A 22,766-nucleotide genomic window follows, 5' to 3' on the forward strand; every position below is an offset into this window, starting at 1 on the left:
ACATGTTTACTCTCACAATAAGGTGCGAGGTTACAAGTCCGTGCTCCTCGTTTGTACGCTGACAGCTTGGTTTTGTAAACAAATATCAGTCTGCTTTAAATAGAACCAATATTACATTACAAGTATTTCATGTGTGCAGAAAGTTTACTGCTGTGGTCTGATGGAAACGTGCAGATCGTAACATCAACCGAAAAACACAGAAAATGATTCATGTAATCCATTTTCTTCTGCTTTATTGTCCATATCTCAGGTGACCCTGGGTAAAAGGCAGGGTACACAACCTGGACAGGTCACCGGTCCAGGGCGGGGCCAACTTACAGAGACAAACAACTATTCACTCTCACGTTCACATTTACAGTCACTTTAGAGTGTTTAATTACCCCAATCTGCATGTTTTTGGACTGTGGGTGAAAACCCACTTGCACACAAGGAGAACATGCAGCCTTCACACAGAAAAGCCCTCAGTCAAACCAAACGTTTAAACTATTAGTTATTGGTCAGAAGATGGAATTATTCTTTCCCAACATGAAAATGATGACACTCTTAATCACATTTAGGAAACGGAAATTGGACAAATTGTAAAAAACAATTGACAAAAGCACCAGTGTGGAATCTCTATCGTCCCCTGTGGATTACTAAATCATTACCCAAACAGTGTGGTCTCTAAGACCCTGCATTGTGTATGACCTAGTTTTCTCTAGCCCCACCCACTCTCTCTCTCTCACACACAGACACAGAGGCCTCCTTTACACCTGGCATTAAAATGCATTTTCTGTGATCAGATTGTAATCGGATAGCACCTGACCACTTAAGTAAGTACAGGTGTTAAAACACCCAAGGACAGATCATTATCCGACCTGCCAGACCACCACGGGAGGTGGTCAGAGACACACTGCGTCCACATTGAACGCAAGAGTAAATGTCTACGATGCGTCTCCGTGAGCACAGGTGACGTCTCCTCTGCTCTGAGGAGTTCATACAATAGTGCGACTTTGAAAGAAAGAAAGAAAGACATAAAAGGAATGTTATATGTTGTATAATCTCTTCCAATGTAGCATTACATTCCTGGAAACCTAATTGGAGCTGCATGTTGAAGAAAACAGCAGCAGTTGTGATTGGCTCATGCAGGCAGCGAGCGTAAAAATGTCAAAGCTGAAAAATAAAAACTCCGAATTTGTACCATAATGTGTAGAGAAAAAAGTATCGTTCAGGAACCGGTATTGAAAATGTTTGATTTGATTGATACCCAGCCCTAAGTGTGTAACATTTAAATATAAATGCATGTCTGGTACATTGAAACCAGTGAGTTCACACAATGCTCACTGAGCCTCTCAGCTCCACACGACTCTCTGTGTGGTTTTTAAGATCTCGTGTTGCCCGACGACATTCCCGCACTGCACACAGGAAGTCATTAGTTAAGTGCTGGTTTTAATCTGCTTTGGCTTCTGTTCGTTATCAGTGTGAACGAAAGATCTGGGTGAACATGCTAATGTCTTTTTGCCAGTTTTGTGAAAAAAACACCATAGGGCAAAACCAGTGTCACTCTCCAGCTTAAAAATCCCACGTAACTCTGCTAATTTCAGTGAGAAAAAGGCTGAACTCCACACCTCAACAGAACGGCCGTCACATACCAGAAAGAATGTCATTCTTTGTTGTTTGTAAGCGAGTGTGAAACACCCACTCTCACTGGTCTGTCGCTCTGTTTGGACTAGGGCCGGGAATCACAGGCTACCTTGGTCACATGGTCCGCGATACCAATAATATCACGACACAGCGATTCTGCGATAATCAATATATTGCAAGACAATCACATAAGCGACGCATCACAATATCTGTCTGACTGAAGAAAAACATTAAAGTTAATGTGTGAAAAGTTCAAAGTGCAGGAGCTGTGCCGGGGGTCACACACTGGACAGATCGTCACAAAAAGGTCTAGGAGTTCCAGTAATGAGAAGTATGCATGCCAAATCCTGACCCTTATTTAAAGTTAATATAAAAAGGCTTATTCTAAGAATACAAAAAGCAATTATACACTTAAACAAACACACTATTATATCAAATGTCTGCTAACCAACCCTAAATGTTACTCCATGGCCTTATAATATTTGATTATTAATGAATGACTGTACACACACAGTGAGACTGTGCAGTCCTGCAGTGATGACACGGCAGTTTCTTTGACAACAACACTCCATCATAACTTCACATCACTGCTGCCCTCTGAGTGTAACACACACACACACACACACACATCTGCCCTTAAGTGTTTTCTTATATCTCAAGACACTGGCACTGAAATCCAAAACTCAATGATATATTGAGCAGGTTTGGGGTCTCTGAGGTGCACTTACACCACGGCACATTTAGCGCACACTTAAAATGACGCTATTTCCTCACACCACCTTTGTCGTCAGGCTTTAATCCCGAGGTAAACCGAGTCATATGCTCATGTTTGCTCTGCAGCTCAGGACGGCTGCAGGCAAAGGAGTCAGAAGACATTTCTTCCCCTTTTTTTTACTGAGTCTTGTAGTTTGCACAGCAGAGAGACAGGTCAGACTGAATACCAATTGACCGAATGTCTGACTGTTTTGTACAAGCATTGTACTTGGACAGTTGGTTGTGTTTTTGTTTGTTTGTTTTTTTGCTTTGAATCTTTCCTTTTTATCTGTATTTGTATGTGTTAATCATATGGTTGCATAGTGTTCAAGATTTAATATTAGATATGGAATAATTTCACATTTGCAGCATTGTTGCTTTATTGCTTATATGCAACATATACATTTTGCCAGATCTTAGAGCCAACACAATCTTACAGTACAGCTAAAATGGACAACTCTTGCCTGTTTGTGTTGAGGAATGTTGTGGTCTCATCCTCTGTTCCATCAATTTCTGGTGCAGTAACATGTAGAAGCCGGGGTCACGTGATTTATAAAAGTCATTCTTTATTCCCTTCATCTGTTCCCATTGCACTTAACAGTATTTATCTTTAATTAATTATGCCAACTTTTCCCGCTTTTCGACGCAAATGAACCTTTCATGGGTTATTTTAAAGGGGCCTCACGGTTGGTGTAGTGGTTAGCACTCCGGGTTCGAGCCCCGGTTGGAACAAGGGTCTTTCTGCATGGAGTTTGCATGTTCTCCCCATGTGTGCGTGGGTTTTCTCCAGGTTGTATTTCTTCCTCCCACAGTCCAAAAATGTGGACACTCTAAATTGACCGTAGGTGTGAGAGTGAGAGTAAATGGTTGTTTGTCTCAATATGTGGCCCTGCGATGGATGGATGGATGGATGGGTTGTTTTAAGATTTCTTTCACATTTTCAGGTTATTCAAACTAGCTTATGGAAATTCTTCTGATGACAATAGTCAGGTACTGGTGGTCATGGTAAACACGATCAAATCAAATTCATCAGAAGTATCAATCAGTAGGTGGCAGTAGTCTCTTTTCAGTGTATAAAGACCAAGGACAAATTGTCAATCATATCGTTTTCCCGCCACACAATTGGTAACCACTTGCTAATACAGCTATAATAGGGAAAATCTGTTTGCTTGGATATGTCAGTTCATCCTTGTCGTGCGGTGATTCACTCAGCCGATTCACAAATGTTTCACTTCTACTAATATACTAAATGTAAATCCACCAACAGTTTGCGGACACAACATGACAAGGCCCACTGATGCTTATCAATGGCTAACCATTCACTTATGGTGATATACTTGTGATATACTCTATACTTGTTTTTTTTTTTTTTTGCTTTTCCATCAGGGATAATACCTGATACTTGGCACTTTTTTGAGTACCTGCTCTGGGAGGTTCGGCGCAAGCTGAGCTGATACTAAAATGTGATGTCAACACTGCCGAAAGCTGGCGATCAGCGTTCAGCTGTATTTGTAGGTAGTCCACCTGCAGTAAGAAATACAGCCATTCATTTTAAAGTAAATCAATGTGTATAGAATATTGGGTTAATTTCTGTCTTTAGTAGCTTGCCACTGAGAAAATGTGCATAAATGCACCTTTAATTTCCTTTTCATAATCAGTACAAAACTGAGTCTTTTACTTATAATTGGTTTGTAAGCAATTGAAGTACAATTTACATAAAGAAATTGCCCATGTAACAAACAATTCAGTCACCCAGGGAGGGAAAGTATAGTCGTTTGGCAAAGTGGAAAGTACTAATATCCCCCTGGAGGATGTCCTGATGGTATGTGAGGTCTGTAGGTTGGCCTGATTAGCACAAAGCATGGAGTGTGTCTACACCATCTGACCCACTGAGTGATATTCATTTGTCATTCACATATTGGAGACCAACTGCTGTGTTTTTTGCTCAGGGCAAGGGTTTTCTCAATGAGTTGTTTGTGTATGATTGCACTGGCAATTTCCCACATTGTGATATTACATGTACGACACACTTCAGCGCAAAATCTGTTTATAATTTACACAGGCTGCTTGTTGAGTTGATTTCCATTTATTAATAGTGTCTTTCATTTCTGATTGGAAATGTGTTTTCTTCTTCTGAAAAGGCACTTTAATGAGTAGCTTACTGTATGTTCATTATCATATACAGTTGTCACGCAGTTTAAAACAATGGGGATCCTTATCAGATACGCTGAACTGAGCTGCAAAACAATTTATCAACTCATCTCAGAGGAAAATTCCTGTTCCAATATCAACATCAAAACTACATTTATTTTCACAAGAAACTTGATGTAAATGATTATGGTGTCATGATGAACAGGAACCTGATTTTCACCTCAGCAGTTGATTGAGTTTCAGAAAATACATATAAAGTTCATTTGTTATGTAATCTAATTTATGAAGAAACAAACTTTTAATAAACTATGTATTTACTCCTTTGTATGTTTATTCTGACAGTTTAATGCATTCTACAGTCTCTTATTTACTTGACTATTACCCCACGTGTATTACATTTTTTCAAACCACTGATACCCTGAGCTTGTGTTTATGAACCAAAATGCCTACCTCTTTTACACTGCTTGAGTGAATGGCTGAAATGAGGTTGATGATAACCATTTTCTAGTTACGATCATCACAAGAATGTGGTTAGGTTTGGTCAAATAGGATAGATATGTCCTCATAACAGTGGGGAATCCAAAGACGCACAACCCATTACAGAATTAATGGTAAATGCTTTGTATTTATATAGCACTTTTCTAGTTGTGATGACCGCGCAAAGCTGCTGTACACTACAGTTTTGACATTCACTTAGACAGTGCATTTTGTATCAGCCATCGTTCATACACATTTGCATGGTGCCAGCACAGCCGCCAGGAGCTACGTGGGATTAAGTGTCTTGCCCAAGGACACATCGGCTAGTTGATTGTAGACTAGTGGAGCAGGGAATCAAACCCACAACCTTCGAGTTGAACGATAATTCACTCTACAACTGATCTACCATCATCAGACAGTGACAACCCCCACACCTCACATATTCGAGAACTATAGGCGCTTTAGCACCACCCATTTCCAGCACAGGGCTACTTGGCACATTTTTTAATTTTTTTTTGCTTTTCCATTAGCGCATAGTGCCTGGTACGTTTTTTAGTACCTGTTCCAAGAGAGCTGAGCCGATGTATGTGTGACGTTGTCAGAGTGCCGGCCACTGACTGGCAGAGTGTCGGCACTGGATGAGTCACAAGAAACAATGCCGGCCTGTAGATATGTTAAAAAACCTGTTAATGTACGAAGGAAATCTAAATTCTCAATATTTGAAAGAGGAGTCTGCTGTATTTAGCGACAGCATTGCCGCAATCATGAGCAGCGAGCTGCAGCACAAACTCTCCTGCCGTATTTCAGTTCAGACGGAATCTGTGCTCCGCTCATGCAGGATGTACTGAACGATTCTGTGAACAAATCTTTGTAATTATTGATTCAGTACCTGAAAACAACTGCTTTACAAGTCACTAGTTTGTGTGCGTCACGTACAAAACAAAGTCACAGCAGGTTCATGCAGGTGGTACCATAGTAACTGAAAAACCATACCAAACTGGGCGGAGTCGAGCCGTGCCGAGCCGAGGCGTGCTGCAACTGAGTAGAGGAAAAGCGACATATGTCACTTCAGAAACGTTGATGTGACATACATATGAAGATATGAAACTATTTGCCAAAACATGACGTTAAAAGACATTTTTATTGCACAGAATGTACAAATGTAACCTTTCGCTTAGTTTGCAGAACAATAAATTAGCAACATATTTCTATGAGACCATACTGGAAATGATACATTAGGTCCCACTATGACATTCATGTGTGCCCAGGCTTAACAGACACAACTGAAGAACAAGGCAGTCAGTGGCCCAAAACGATGTCTATCACAGTGAATAATTTCATATTTGAAGCAGACCTTATTATAACCTTAACTGTTTGCCCTGCTCTGTGTTGCATCACATTTTTGCGTTGTTCCTTTTTTTTTGTTCCTGGTTAAAGCAGATGCTGTATTTATTGTAAGGAAACACAAATTAAACTGGGAAACTGTTTTTAATATTGAGACACAATGAGTTAAAGAAATAAAGATTTACTTTGGAAAAAATATACATTCAAGAAAAAAATGTCAAGACTTTAGAAAAATACAAAAGTAACATAGACAGACCGCAAGCTACATTTCTTACTTCAATATACTACAAATATAATGCTATATTAGAAGAGGAAAATCCCAAGACACCAAAGCTCTAACACTCTAATTTTTAATGGTGCATTCAAGGCAAATAGTTTTCTGTTAAGTTTCTGCAAGCTCAGCATTTTTCTGCTTTGGGGTTGTCTGCACGTGTTTGAGGAAGAAGCTAAATGCACAAGCGAAGAAAAGCCCTTTTCACCCGAACACACTGTAACTTGGGCTCCAGGTGTTCACTGCCATGTTACTGTAACCAACACACACAGCCATGTTGCTAATTAAAGCAATCCCGTGCTTATCCTGGAAGGGAAATACCTGGATTAGAGGGAGATTTGCAACTCAAACCTGAGACATGCCTAATCAATTTAAAGCCATTAGACAATTAATTCACTTTGGTGGAGGGTGGATATTGCACTCACTAATCTGGCCCCTAAGTTGTCACCATGTGTGCTGATGAGTAGTGAGTGTGCTGTGTACATATACAGTGAGGAGAGCAGGCAAGCGACCTATACAGAGGACGGAAATGAACAAACCACGATTACTGATTCAGTGTCATGTTCATGGATGACAGTTAAGAAAGTAGCAAGATATCTAATATATGCTAAATTCCACAGACCATTGAAAACAGACTCATCTGTAGAGTTTGACTCGTTAAAATCATCATTATGTTCTTGGGGATAGACATGACAGTGTATAGTTGGTGTTCACACACAGCTGATGTGATGGTAAATTTTGTAAAGTGGCTGTTCATTACAGCCGTTTTATATCGGTTAGTATAACACAGCTATCAAACCAATTAGTGTGATCCACTCTCTCTTGTATTACACGTCTTAAGATATAGAATAAGTGTGTAGTCCACACGCATACTGCCATTCTTTAGTTTGTAAACTCCTTAATCTCCTACAACAAAGTCCACAGAAATAATCAATGTGTTTAGCCAGTGGGGACACAGGAGCTACTGGTCAACAGCTGCCTCCCTTCGTAAGTTTTCTTTGGTAAACCCAAACAAACAAAACAAGCCCAAAGAATGGATTTTAAACACAGAAGTCCAACAATAACACAGCTGAACTTACGATGGAGGCAATAGTGGATCAACAACTCCGCAGATCACAGAATTTTTTTTTTGGTGAGTGGTGATTTACAAAATGACACAAACTTGACTTAAAGTAAAAAAAAACAAAAATAAAATAATAGATTTATTTAAGTGTCAAGTGACAAGTTTTTTTTTTTCCTTCCATCCCCGCTGGCAGCCAGCTTGTCACTCACTGTGCTTACATGCACGTTAAAAGTCCAATTTTAGTCGTCAGTAGACAATAATTTGGTTTTCTTAATGACATGTTAACATGTTAGTCCAGTTAAATTTGAGCTATCTGGATATCTGGATAGCGCAATTCATAGTCCAATTACTCCTGCATGATATGCTTAGTCGGACTGGAGTCGGACTTGGTGTTCTGCGCGTTGACTGAAATGTCCTCCCCAGTCTTTGACCCGGAAGTAGAACCAGACGACATGTAAACTGCAGGACTGTTGTCAGAAATCATACGGCAGCGGCGTCTTTCTAAGGACAAGACAGCTATCACAAGAGCCATGCTCCATCTAATTGTAATAGTGTCACAATTAGCAAGAATGCATTGTACGAAATGTACAGAAGGACAGCACGATCCATCTCACCTCTTGCTGCACTAGCTTCTAGAGAGATAAAGTGTCACCTACAGAGGCGGAGTCAGATATGCACTGCCAATAAATCGATTTTCCCCTCCCCATGTATTCATCGGACTACAGCCTTAGCTCTATTAAACTGTGAATGTAAACGTACTGACTGAGGACAAACTGTCCTGGCTCAGAATGAGGCACTGGTAGGTTGCAAAGGCACATCAGTGCTGACTATGTGTCAGTATCTTATGCAACCACATTTCAACAAATCTGAACTATACCTTTAAGCTCAGAAAAACTGGCCAGATTATTATTTCGTTGAATGAAAAAAAGAAAAAAAAAAAATCATTCCAATTAAAGCAGGCCTGTGCAAGTGCAGCCAAGCAGCTCTATTATTCAATTCCATTAGAATGAACGATGCAGCGACATGCAGCCATGCAGTTAACAGGAATTAAAACCATAGGCAAGATGACGGATTACACTGGAATAGAGGTGTGTGTCTCTGAGTGTGCATGTATGCATCCCTGCACACGTGTACCCTTTTTTTGGTGGCTTTCTATTTTTTGCCAAAATTACACATAATGATTTTTTTTATTTTTTTTTTTTTTCAAAGCACGTGCACTTGAATATTAAATCAAAATAGCTTGAACAGTGAAACATGCTGTTGTGGCATGGCTTCAGTGTACTTGTCAGTATTTGCCAGCTGTAGTTATTGCATGATGTATGGCTCTGCTCTTGATGCACGCATGACAGTTGGCAGTCATTAATCATGGTTAGAAGATATGATATGGTATATAGGGCTCCTTTTCTCGCTCATAACATAAGTCTAATATAAGTCAGGAGCGTTTGTGTGAAGTCCAGGCTGCTGCATGGATTTTGACATGCACTATAACAAATGTCATATCATTCAAATGTGTGAGGATGCTACTTTGAAAAAGTGTAGCCTGTAAACACACACACACATACGAGCTTCAATAAGTTTTACAACAAAACAACTTTTTATTGTACTTTTCTTTCTAACATTGCCCTTTTGTTCTGCTGCTCAGCATCGTGTTTCTTGTAGATGCGTGGGTGTGACAGTCAGTAGCGGCCTCGCCGAGTGTGTCTGCGCTGTTAAAACAGCACTGTCGTGACACACCCACCTTCACAGAGTAGACTAACCATGCATTTAATTAGAAACAAAAGCAGGATATAATTAATTAGACAGCAATTCCCTTTTTTTTTTACCCTTGCCAAAGTTTATAATGGAGTAGATAGGCTGCTGAAATTTCACAGAAAATAATTCATTAAAATTAAACGTGAGGGGAGACCACAGAGACAAATGGCCACTGTTCCACTTCAGTTCCCCGGCCATGCTTGGAAATGCTTTGGTGTTTTCCTGGTGCATCCACTGATTTAGGTTAGTGGTTCAATTCCCTTTTGAGGTCAGACAACAAAGGACCTCTGTAGAAATGTTACTATGGTAAAATCGCCACCATTACAATTAAGAACTCCGTAGACCAACCACTTTATGAGGTACACCTGCAAAGCTATAATAATAAATTAGCTTATTAGGGCAAATAACTAATGAACCAATGACACCCTTTTGGGCCATTCATGGACAACCACCTCTAAGGTTTACAGAAAATGGTCCAACAAAGAGAAAATATCCAGTAAGCGTCAGTTCTCTGGACAAAAATGCCCATTTTTAGAATAACATAACTGGTTTGAGATGATAATAAAGCAACAGTAACTAAAACACTATATGCCAAAACCATTGGTGACAAAACAACATGTCAAACCTTGAAGCAGATGTTCTACAGCAGCAGAAGACCTCACTGGCCCCTTTATTAGTTACACATAATACTAAGAGGAAATTGGCTATTACAGTTGTTTGGTTTTCAACTGCCATTTTGAAGCCTTAAGTTTAGTATTCTGGTTAGCATCAAACAAGACATAACAAAATTGTGTGAGTTAATGTTGTTTGGAGAAGACAAGATAAGTATTGATAATGTAAAAATAGAAAGAGTAAATTAAATTCCTTGGCGTGATCCTAGACCACAAAATCTGCTGGAAACCACAGGGATATTCTCGATCAGAAAGCACCATAAACATTGCTCAAAGCAAGAAATTATTTACTTCCAAATAAAATAAAGACATTGTTTTCAGAGAGAAAGGGACAATATAATTTAAGAGGGAAACCAAATAAAAAAGACACTTTGCCAGGGCAACTTTAGAAAGTATGTGCTTCAATCTGGGGGGTTAAATGATGGAACAGTCTAACGGATGAATTAAAGCTTGTACTTTGTATAAAATACTGTAAATATGTAAATAGTTGGTGGTGGGATAAAGTAGTCTATAAATTTAGGTGTGTGTAATAGGAATGGGGTAGGTACATATAAGTTTATACTAACAATTACTATACTAACTAAACTAACTTTATACTACTATGCCCACTCTTCAAATATGTAGCAAGATGCAAATGTATGTGTTGTCATTGTAAATGTTGCACGTGTTTGAAATAAACTATCTATCTAATCTCAAGCAAATGATTCAGCAATGATGTGAAATTGGCATCATTTGTGAAACATCAATTGTGTTGCCTAGTAGTAGTGAAATGTAGTAGTCATTCCACAAAAAAAATGTCATGATTTGTGCAAACACACCATTACAATCTTTTTCATTTTTTTCTTTTTTAATTAAATTAACATGTTGAATGTTTCCATTCATACCAACTTGTTGCCTCTTAATCAAAATCAAACTGTAAAGTGCAAACTGAGATTAATGGCCAATCTGCCTCGAGCTCATTTTAGCAACAAGATAAGAACAAGCAAAACAGATGCATGAGAAAAGGACACATTTACACCCCAATTAGTGCTTTTAAAGGCCCGTGCTGCATCAAATGCAGAAAACGCAGCTTGCAGCCTCCACCATAATGAGTCATTGAACCATGGTTTCCAATGGGCCTCCTTCGTCACTGTCAGGTCCACTGAGTGCCTCAGTCACATTCAAATCGGCCGCAGGCCCACAGACATTGATGAAGGGTCTGTGTGAGGTGGGAAGCATGTGAGCTAATTCCTCAAGGCTGTGCTGAGGCAGTCCAGTTTCTGTCCATCACTTCCCTGTTATTTGCATTGGCCCCAATCAGCCCAGAGTGTTGATCAATGCAGAGTCAAAGTGAGCTTTCTTCCAGCATTAGGAGCTGCCTTCCATCACAGTTAGGTGCAGCCCAGCAATGGCTTACCTCTGAATAGAGGTGGAAAGGGCTGCCAGCACCAACATGGTGAGGCTGAGTCAAGGTTGCACCAAGATGAACGTTAACACTCCAATAAGCTGCAAATGTATCATTTTATTTAAATCATTTATTCACGTTTCCAAAACTGAACACTTAGACTGCGGTCATGCACTAGTACTGCATGTTTTTGCCCACTGAGAAGTTGTCGGCTACCCAATTCAGCACAGCATCCGTCAACGTACTGAAACGGAAGGCACGCATCCCTCGTAAATTACTTAGAGACTGTTCACCTTCACATCATTGTCACAAAGGTATCGGCCACCATTACAACTTTCTAAGCCTCCAAAGTCATGAATGTATTCCTAAAACTGTTTCCAGATCATATTCCATTGTGTCTCATGTTTTACATATCAGGAGCACCATGTGGGAAGAAACTGAGTGGGGGATGAGAAAAAAATACACTCAGCTAAAAACCTTTACGTCCAGGCCTAACTGGGGAGCGCGACATGAAGAAAGCGAGGTCACATTTCCAACTTCCAAGAAACCAGCAACCACTTTTTAAAAGGTTTTTTGGGAACAATAAAATGTACCTGTTCTCTTATGCTGCGCTACCAGCTCAATGGATCCAATTAACCACTTTCAAACAGACATCAGTCAATCAACGACACAGCTCATCACACACTCACGGTACCAACATGAACAATGACAACAAAAAGAACCTTAAAACAAAATAAAACATGTCAATCAAACTCCTGAAGTGTATACATTAGACATATTATTCAACGTTTAATGTGATAATGTAATAAATATATTTTGATGTACTTTATTGTGAAATATTGTTCTCTTGTTGTTTATGCCAGTTGGTAACAAACATATTTATATACTATCTATATTCTCTATAATCTCTTCCTCAGTCCCAGTGTATATTTATTTTTACACCAAGCTGCAGCTTACATGTGTGAACTGGACCATGGTTTGCATATTAAACTATTCACTTTTTTGTGGCGTAGTATTTTGGAATTATGCTATGAAACATTCTACCTACTTTTCCGGGTATTATTTTATTCTTTTTAGAAGCCTAATGAATATTTTAGGCTCCATTCTTGGCCATTAACAGTGGTTTACTGATTGTGTTTATTTAAGGCTTTCACAGCTGGTGCTGCTTGTATTCTGCAACTTTTGTCACAGGAGTCACGTTAACCAGTGTCCCTATGGAAGTGGTGCAGCCAAAATTATGAAAATAAGACCCAGGCGGTCAATAATATTTAGTGTGATAACTTGAAATAGCATTATTGATTTTTTGGTTTTCTTTTTAAATATACTGAAAAATAAATAATGATGCCTAGGATTAAAACAAAAAAGAAAATTCTTTAATACATGATGTGTATGATAAATAAAATGCAATAGGCCTCATATAAATGTAATGTATTTGATTTATTTCACAATAATTTATGTTCCTATTTTAAATTATAGGGTTTAAATTTATTCATATTACCATTCTAAAATATTTGAATAATGGTCTGTGTATTATATTAAAATCCTTTACAGGTTATTTAGTTTGACTATAAAGCTCTAAAAGGGAATTTACAACATGTGGTAAACATTTTACATCAAGCTAATATTTATCTCTTCTTTTGTGTGTTAAGGCTTTCCGATATATCCCCCTCCACACCTCTCTCTTTTTCTCCCTGTCTCCGTTCCTTTCTACCTCATCACTCCACTTATCGTGTCGTCCTGTTTCCTAAAGTAGCCAGTTCTGGTTGATGATTTACAGTAACATTGCATTTAAAGTGCAGTGGAAAATGTTTTGCAGACCTGGCAGCTTTCAAGTCCTGCACCCATTTGTCACTCGACGTTTCCTTTTGTGTAACAGCACGAGAATTAATTAGGCTGCATGGCCGCGAAAGTTTACGGCCATAATTTATGGGGAGATGAGATTTCTTGGACACCATCTCGGACCTGTGTCGATTTATTATTTTTATTATATTATGGGTGTGTGTGTTTGTGTGTATGTATGTGTGTGTGTGGGTATGTGTGTGTACACATATTGTGTTCAACTTGTGAATGAGGTTCCCTCAGGTTGAGAGCAGTAAAGCAAGATTCATTTGCACTACTCAGGGTTTGTGGCAGGCCAAGCGTATTCACCACAAAGTACAGACAGGCTAACAGGGAGGCATAAACAAAAATAGACTCCGTAGTAATACATTCAAAAGCACATCATGCATAAATACATGTACATATAAGCACACACGTTGGTTGCACATTCATTTTTAAAAATCACACACATACACTGGCGCTAGATGGATAACAGGCAACGATTCTGTTCCTGTATGTGTTGTTTGAAGGTGGGGAAATATGAACAACTTTTATAGTTTGTTTTAATTTCACTCAGAACAAACACAGCCTTGTGTCGAGAAAGGAGGATTACTCTTTTTTTCCCCTCTCCTAAATGTTACCCATAACCCTATACATGAATGTCAAACACTCTGAAAATGTTATCAAAAAGGAGTCAGTACATGGGCAGTTTCGGAGAAGGATCAAGGAGGCCAGACACATCCATATCCTATTCCGGAACCTTTTGAACAGATTTCTATCAAAATAAAAGTTGAACTGCAGCCAAATAATTTGGCACAATAAATTGAATTACATGCAGTAATTCAATCCAAACTTTATTGAAGACTCACAAGATGGTCCATAGCAAGTGGCTATATCAGAGTAAACCACAGGAAATTGCAACTTTGTGAAAAAAATGAGTCTGAGCAGCAGCAGGGAGATCCTTTCTAAAATAAAAACGGTATTAGCACAATAATACAACACGAAAAGAAGAAAGAAGAAGAAGAAGAAAACAGTTCCCTTCTGTCAGTCTCTGTCCGTTTTCTTCTCTTATAAAGTTATACTGCAGTATGCACATGTCAGACTCATGCTGAGTACTGAATTATGTTTAGAGATATCTTTGATAACCATCTAATATTGCTTGGTTTCTTTTGCAAGTGTTTTGCAACAACAGTGCAATGTTCAAGCGAATGGGAACTTTTTAAATCTTGATTTTTTTGAGAATGGGAGGACAAAAAAGTCTCCTCCAAACTGGCTCAGCAAAATGTGTTGAATTCATGGTCACAACTGTATGGTGAATATGTAGAGGTGAATGTATGTTTAAGAACTCATAAACATACTCAAGTACTCATAACAATTTGTGTAGTTTGTGTTACATTGTAGAGTAGAGTCTATTACACCACTGAAAAATGATTTATATGTCAGGAAGTTCAAAACTCACTAGAACTTTAGGAAGCATTTCAAACACAGAAATGAATTGTGTTTTTTTACGTTTTGAACAACATCTTGAATGTACAACCGATGATTTGTGTGATTCTCAAATACTTTCGATTTAAACCCAATGAGTTATAAATATGATACATGTGTGTATTACTTATTGCATGTAAAATATTTTTATTTGGCAAAATAAATCTGCAATGAAATGTTGGATCAAGTGACGAGAGGTTGGAGGCGAAAAGTGCTTTTGTGACGTACTCACATCTGTGAGGAAAATGTTGGCCTTGTCTTCACCTGGGCCTGACTGGACAATGACTGGCAGTGACTGCATTTTTAAGCTGGATGACAGCATGTGCTCTTGTGCAGTACGATTCTGAATATGAACATTTCTAATGTAGATTATTTTCATATGCATACACATTCACACACACACACACATTCACCTCAGCTTGAAAATAACACAAATATTCCTTTAACCTTGAGGGAAATGTCCTTCCGTGTGCTTCAGCTCTGCATTCACAAGAATGTTAATGTGGGTTCTCTCTTATGAAGGTAAGTCCTGTACAATACACACTCTCTCTCTCTCACACACACACACACACACACAAACACACTCTTAGAGCTGTAGTAGGTGGTGTTTGGGATCAATTGTGGATAATTGGGTCTCCACGCAACATAATCTCACATTAGTACAGCCAGCTGTGCAGCAAACGTGCACACTCTGTTTACTGAGTGTAGGTGCTGTGTTTGGGGGGTTCGTGTGAGCATGTGTACAAAAACAGTATACACTTACTGTATTCCCCACATCTGTCATTCAGTGTGACAGAGAGGCTGACCCGCACCACAACCTGAGGTATCTCGACTGATCATGAACACTGGGGGTGTGTGTGTATGTCATCACCAATGCTGTCCCTGTCCTTTCCCATCTTCCGCTTCACACATGCACACACACACACATGCACACTACATGCCGCTGTAACTTAAAAAAAAAAGAAAAAAAGAAGAAGCTGCTCACACCAATTTTGTAATCAATGCCCACAGAAAATGGGATTCCTCCAGCCGCCGGCAATTAATACATTTGTGTCCTTTTTTAACACTAGTGAGCTGAGCTTGAAATTACCAATGACTGGCTCCTGCTCATTTGCATATTTATTGCAGTGGAGGACGAGGTTGTGTGGCGGTTGGGGTGCTGGGGAGGCTGGTGGAGGGGGTGAAAATTGGGGCAAATGATTGATGTGAAGTTCGCCCTGCATTACAAACAGCCCATTATTGGCCAGACAGAGAGAGAGAGAGAGAGAGAGAGAGAGAGAGAGAGAGAGAGAGAGAGAGAGAACTGGAAATGAGAGGGAGGATGAAGAGCAGTGTAGCATACAGCTGATTAAAGTTGAAGACAGTGGGATCAGTCTGCGCTGGAGGTTTTTTTTTTTTGTCCTCCATCCCTCCTTCCCCCTGCCTGTTTCCCCTCTCCCTCTGTTTTTCTCCTCCACCCCTCTACCCCTCCTTTCCTCTCACTCCATATTTTGCAGGGAAGATGGCCAGGGCGGGAGCATTAAAGGCATGTTATAATGGATGTTGACAAGGAGTGGACCAACAAAAGCCCAGGCCCGAGGATTTGCTTGAAAAGATTCAATCAGACATGTTTTCGCTGCGATTAATTGGCGGACTCAAAGGGGGGGAGGGAGGGATGAGGGGATGAAGGGATTGGCAGCGGAGGTGTGAATTAGTGTGATTGTTCAAAGCGCAGCCCCCACCCCTTTTCCCTCACACACCCGCGTGCTTCCCTCTGTCATTTTGAGCGATAGTTTGGAAATGTCCTTTGAATGATGCTAAAGAGCAAACTCATCCGCCCTCCCACTTCCCTCCTCTTCCTCCTCCTCCTCCTCCTCCCTGTGAATTATGAGTATTATTTCAGGGAGGTGGGATGTGGTGAGCCAGAGAACAGGACAACTTTGCATTGATTGGATCTGACCTGCCTCTACTTGTGTCAGATGCGCACACACACTCAACACAAAAAAATGTAGTGTGTGTGTGCTTGTGGTGTATGATTAGCTTGGACAACCAGGTCCTGATCATGACACAGCTCAAAAGGTAAAAGTGGTGTTGTTGACCCACTGTAACTCTGAACCTCATAAATCTGGTCAACACACGCACACAGACACACACACGTACACACATGCACACAAATGATGCTGCACTGTACATAACATAGACCTTGTTTACCAGGAAAATATGTATATACATATTTATTTATTTTTTATCATATCCAAAGTTAATCCAGATTGGTTTTGAAAGTGTGGACAACAAAAAAAGGGAAAGATGGCAAATATTTTCTCTCATTTTCTATCTGATTTCAACTTATATAATATATTTGGATGTCATTTAAAATGTGATTCAAATACAGATGTGTCTCAGTCTGACCGTCGTGACTGCTCAAACCAGATGTCAAATTGTCTTTTGCATCTCTCTTAATACAGCACAATGAGAATGTCTCATAGCCACTGCCAGATGTAGGCTACTGATGTATTCACTGACCAAAGCACTGCATCGTTTATTGTAAAGCGAACCACAGAATGTTGATTTTTTTAAATTTCCTGCAGGATTATATTATCTGTCCATCTGTTAGGAATAGCTTGACACCACTTTTTGTGTCCAATACGATATTCATTTTTAAGACCATTTTAAGAATCCTCCTATTCCAATGTCAGTCAGATAGAGTGTTTTTTATGTAGTTTATTATGGAAACTACTAATCTGAACTAAACGACAGCTATAGAGGTTGTTTTAACTGAAATTAATTCAGTTAAAATGTTGTTACTGCTTTTTTGTATTTAAATTTTTACAGTCTGTGCTTAGTGATGAATTTATGTGAAATTTAGGGTTTATGGATTTTATGGGATTTATTTAAATTATTTCTTTTAAATTATTAAATATTTCTATCTATCTATCCATACTGTTAACCAGTCTCTGCACCGTGTCTTGTTTGGAGAGGGTATGGTTAGTGTGACTGGACTTAGGACAAAAATCAGGTAAAAGAAAAATATTTTTATTTTACCTATCCAGATTTTGGCACAAGCACACTTTGGTTTGACACGGTTTCTGAAAGCTGAGAAGTTATTACGGTAATTTAATTTGTGCTGTTTCAGGAAGCCAGAGAAGCAGCATCTTGGGAGTGGGAGGAACACCTGTACATAGTTTCCATTTCTTGGCCTGTTTTTGCACATTGAGACACAAAGACTCAAAAATGTTATTGTAAATATGTTGCATACGGTTCCAAATTTAACACGAAAAATCTGTTGTTCTTTTACAACTGCAGTGTCTTTCTAAATACAACTTTTTGTTTTTCTTTGTTTTAAGTTGTTAAAGCAGTATTTTAACATGCCAGATATTGGAAGTATAGTCCAGACGGACATTTTGAGGGTTCATTTCTTACACACAATACATCCCCAGATATAAACTCACCCCCCAAAGGAAAAAAAAAAAATGTGGCCACATGATTCCAAGAACACCTCTAATTGTGGTTTGAGTAACTGGATCTGAAGTTGCAGTCAGGTCACATTTAGGTGTGTTTAAACTTGAACTTACCCCAGTCCAGAAGTGATTCACTGCAGTTAACTCAAATTTATGAATATTCCAACAGACATCCAAAAAAGGGACATGACTTAAAAGTAAAATGTGTTAATTAGGAACAAATCCTCTCAAGATGACATCATTAATTATATTCATCTTTATCTGTCAAACATTCGAAATCAAAACAAGAAGCAACCTTAAGACGACCCAGTAATAACAGACTTTCTGCCAGGTTTCACTGTCACAACATGCACCTGTGGTACCTTTGAATCAGTGAGTATATTATGCAAATCCAAACGTGACATAAATTCAGCAGTGACATTAGCATTGTGATCTTAAGCCTGGGGGGAGGTAGGGATCCCAGGCAGCATCTGTGGCTGCTCGTTCCTCCTCCCCACATGTATCTCCACCTCTCCAAACTTCAGATCCTCCTCAGAAGTGTTGCTGCAAAGTCGGCTTTGGTTCAGTGGGGAGGAGGAATAAGAAGTGGCAGAGAGTGCGCATACAGCAAATTGGCAGCTCCATCAAATTATACTGGAATTAAGGGGCTTTGGCTGGGCGTAATCTACACGCCAAAGCCAGCACGCCCCTCCCTCCCTACAACACTTAACGTTTGTCGACGTAAACGCCACTATCCATGCTCTGCCATTAATCTGTCAGATTACAGGTTGCAAGCAGTGTGAGCAAGCGCTTGGGTGGGGGCATAGGAAATGGGATGAGGGGTTGATTTGTAATGAATTCCCTCGATAGCTGGATGAAGAAGGTTCCCCTCTGGTTAGAGCCATGTGTGATCTTTGTCACAATCCTTTCTAGGAACCCACACTTTGTCATGCTGAACCATCTTGGCCAGCAACTTGGCATAAAAGGCATTTGCAATCTGTTCCCAATCTCCCTCTTTTCCCATGTTATGTGCTCTCCTTTCACATAAAGAGGAGGCAAAGTGTTGTTCCTGTGGATAACCCACCTGGGAAGAGCAGTGAAGAAAAACACAGAGTGGGATTCTGGCCTTTCTCTTCTGGGCGGGGGGGACTCACTGTGGGAGATCAAGGCATGGTTCCTTATAGGTAGATAGAGTTCTCTGGTAATAAATGAACACATTTAAGTCTTATGCTGGAGGTGGGGCAACAGAAGACCAGTGTCTTTAACAGAAAGAATTCTATATTATTCCATCTATCTAATACAATAACCTGGACATTTGTTTTGCTTAAAGAGTAGTATATAATAAAGTAATTGTATTAAAGTTATAGAATGATCATTATATGCCATCAGGGCTTAAACGAGCATGTAAAGTGAAATACTGGCTTAACTGAAAACGATGATACAACCAGAATATTCACAATTTAAAACATAAGCCTTCAAATTCCATGAATGTTTATGATTTGGAAAATGAGCATAAGTATAGCTCCAAGTTGCCAGGTGATATTTTTAATTTAGATATAAAATAGTCCTTTATGAAAAGATTCATAAAGTCTATATCCATTTTAGTTGCCTAAAGTGACTCCAGGCGACACTAATTTGAGTTAATGACAGACCATGTGATAGAACTAAAAAAAGTTCCGTATGGTGCCAGTTGTCCTTTGAACAGTCAACAAAGTAGCAGCACTGTTATGCTATAGCAGTTTTGCAACTAAGCAACTCAATTAATGTTGAAAGGCTAACATTTGCTAATTATCACTCAGCAAATGTTCACCTGAGTTTGACGGATCCAATGCCATTGATTTTATAGATGCCACAATAAAATACGAGACACATTTTTAAACACACATCTGACTGGTGAAGGTACAAAAGAGAAGTCAGGTAGTCAACAAAGTTAATACACTATATCCTGTGGGGAACATGACTATTTGGACCAAACACTGTGGTGGTGGTGGTTGTGGTGGTAGAATAGTGAGGAGGTCACCAAGGGCATTGGGATCCATGTCCTAGGCAGTGTGGATAGTCAACCACATCTCAGGTAGATCCACTCTAGCAGAAACTAAAGCAGTCAGATAACAAATCTCCAGAACATCTTGGAGGACCAACAGATCATCAATCTTATGCTAGTGCCAACCAGAAAAATAAGATCATAGTATGTCATGTTGACAACAAAGGTTTTCTTAGAAACAGTGCATGAAGGGAATCACAATGTCTACCCTACTGTGTGATATTAGGCCTTCTCCAAAGGGCTTTGCTTCACTCCCTTGGTTGTACAACAATTTAGGTGAGACTGGCATCTTTCTCCCTATGGTCCTAAGGGGCACTCCTACCCACACACAGTCACTGATCTGCCTTCTCTCTGGAATATATTGCATGTCAGTGATCACGCCATACATCAAGACTCCCTTACCTTTGCTGTGCTTGTACATTCTATTAGCTCTATCAGCCATTTCACCACTCTATTCCATTTCTCTATCTGTATTTGTGTTGCAGCCTCAGCCCTAGCTCATACTGAGCCCTATCTCTCGGTGCTGTTCTTTCAGCTTCTGCTGTAAGGAATCATCTGTTAAATGTGAGGTAGTGCAGGTGTTCTTAAACATGTCTCTTTACTTGCAGATATACAGTTGGAAACAAATGGACATCACTCATATCTACTATGTAGTCAAAGTGATAATAAGTAATAATAATTTCAAGTAAAAAAAAAAAAATAAATAATACAAAGCAAGCCTCAATCCTTATCTGGGACAAAAATAAAAAAAGTAAATAACAGAATATAACATACACACACACAAAAGATAGACTTGAACATTGGACAACCATTTGAACTTGTTTGTTGGTTTCTGAAATAATTTACAGAATCAGCAAAACCTTAGAACAGGAGGTAAAGTATTCACACAACCACACTCAAGTGTTGTGATGGATGTGTGGAATACATACATATGTCTATGAACAATGTCAAGGAAAAATAAACCACAACAAATGGCAACAGGCAATAATGAGGTCATTGACCATGCATATGGTGTTGCCAAGTAAAATAACAACTCTTATATGGCCATAGTCTATTTTGTGATCATTGTGAAAAATGAATCACAAAGTACCAGCGATCACCGTTTTCAAACTGACCTTGACATGACAGATACCTTTACTTGCTATTGATGGCCTCAAACTGAAATCTGTCACCATGAACACAGTGCCTGGTTAAATGAATGGAGAGGAGCAAAATGGCAACTCAATCTGATTATTAATAATTTTTCAAGAAATATAGTGAACACCTGACTAAAAAAAAGACTAAATTAATAAGGGTAGTTATTTATCAACAAGTGCTTGTTTTTTTGTGTATTTTTGTATTTGTGATTAACAGACAGATGACACACACTAGTGCCTTTAATAAGTTACCTGCCAAGTGACCCGTTGGACAGCTATGCGATCAACAGTAAGCATTCCTTGCATAAAAATTGCATTGTCACTGAACTTGCATTTTCCTTGCAAAAAAATATGTGCAGGAAATGAAAGACATTTCAACTCCCAGAACCACTACAAAAAATATATATTTGCCAAATATATAAAGTATCTCAATGCATCATTTCTTTTGATGAACTTGGGCATTGCTGTTGCAACACCACACAAAGCAAGGTACAGGAGGCTGCAAAGTAACTCCTGAAATGTGTGAGAGAGAAAAAATACACACAATTAATTTTGGATAACATTAAAATTTAAGGTAACATAACTTATGAAAATGTATTATATTCATACAGCAACAAGACGAACAGGTGAGACATGCTGAAGGTGATGCAATTTCATATCAGAACCTACCAAGAAATAATGCCCCAGTTCTTTTACCAAAGCACTGTTGAGAACAGTATAGACCTTGAAGGTTGCATGAAGCTTGTCATATGCAGAGACATGATGATAATGTATTTGCCAGCTCCACAGAGTCATGACAGTCAGCCGATACCCAACAATGTTGAAGAGCCTCGCTCTGCCTCGGCCTCTCTGCTGATTTTTGCTGTGGTTCAATTCCAGAGCTTCCTCACTCCTCCAAACGGATCTTAACACCGTGAGGAAAAGTACTGCTACAGGGTCAAAACTGCTGTTTAGAACCGCATGGAGCAAGCCTTGACTGCTTAAATCCGCTTTGATCTGCATTTCCTGGAGAGGGGATTGTCTGCTCGGTCCTGTGGTAACACTTTTGTACCAGCCAGTGCTCTTTGCATCATCTCTCCCTGTGTGAAGATGTCTTGCTTTTGCCACCCTCTCCCGTCTTTTTTCACAAGGGCATGTGCATGCAAGAACACATTTTCAAATCCACATATGCACACAATTTTCTGTCAAACATATTCACTTCTCCTGTCTTTCTCACCCCCTGTTACTCTTTTTCTCTCTCCCCATTTTCTCTTTGACTTCCACAGACACTAATTCCCTTTCTTCAAGGACAAGCATCTCACGGCACATCATCTGAATAAGACTTTGAGTCGGCATGGCCTCCCAGGGCTTAAGTCCGCATAGCCCTTCTTCCTGATCC

This window comes from Solea senegalensis, linkage group LG19 (assembly GCF_019176455.1).
Source record: "Solea senegalensis isolate Sse05_10M linkage group LG19, IFAPA_SoseM_1, whole genome shotgun sequence".
Classification (NCBI taxonomy): Eukaryota; Metazoa; Chordata; class Actinopteri; order Pleuronectiformes; family Soleidae; genus Solea; species Solea senegalensis.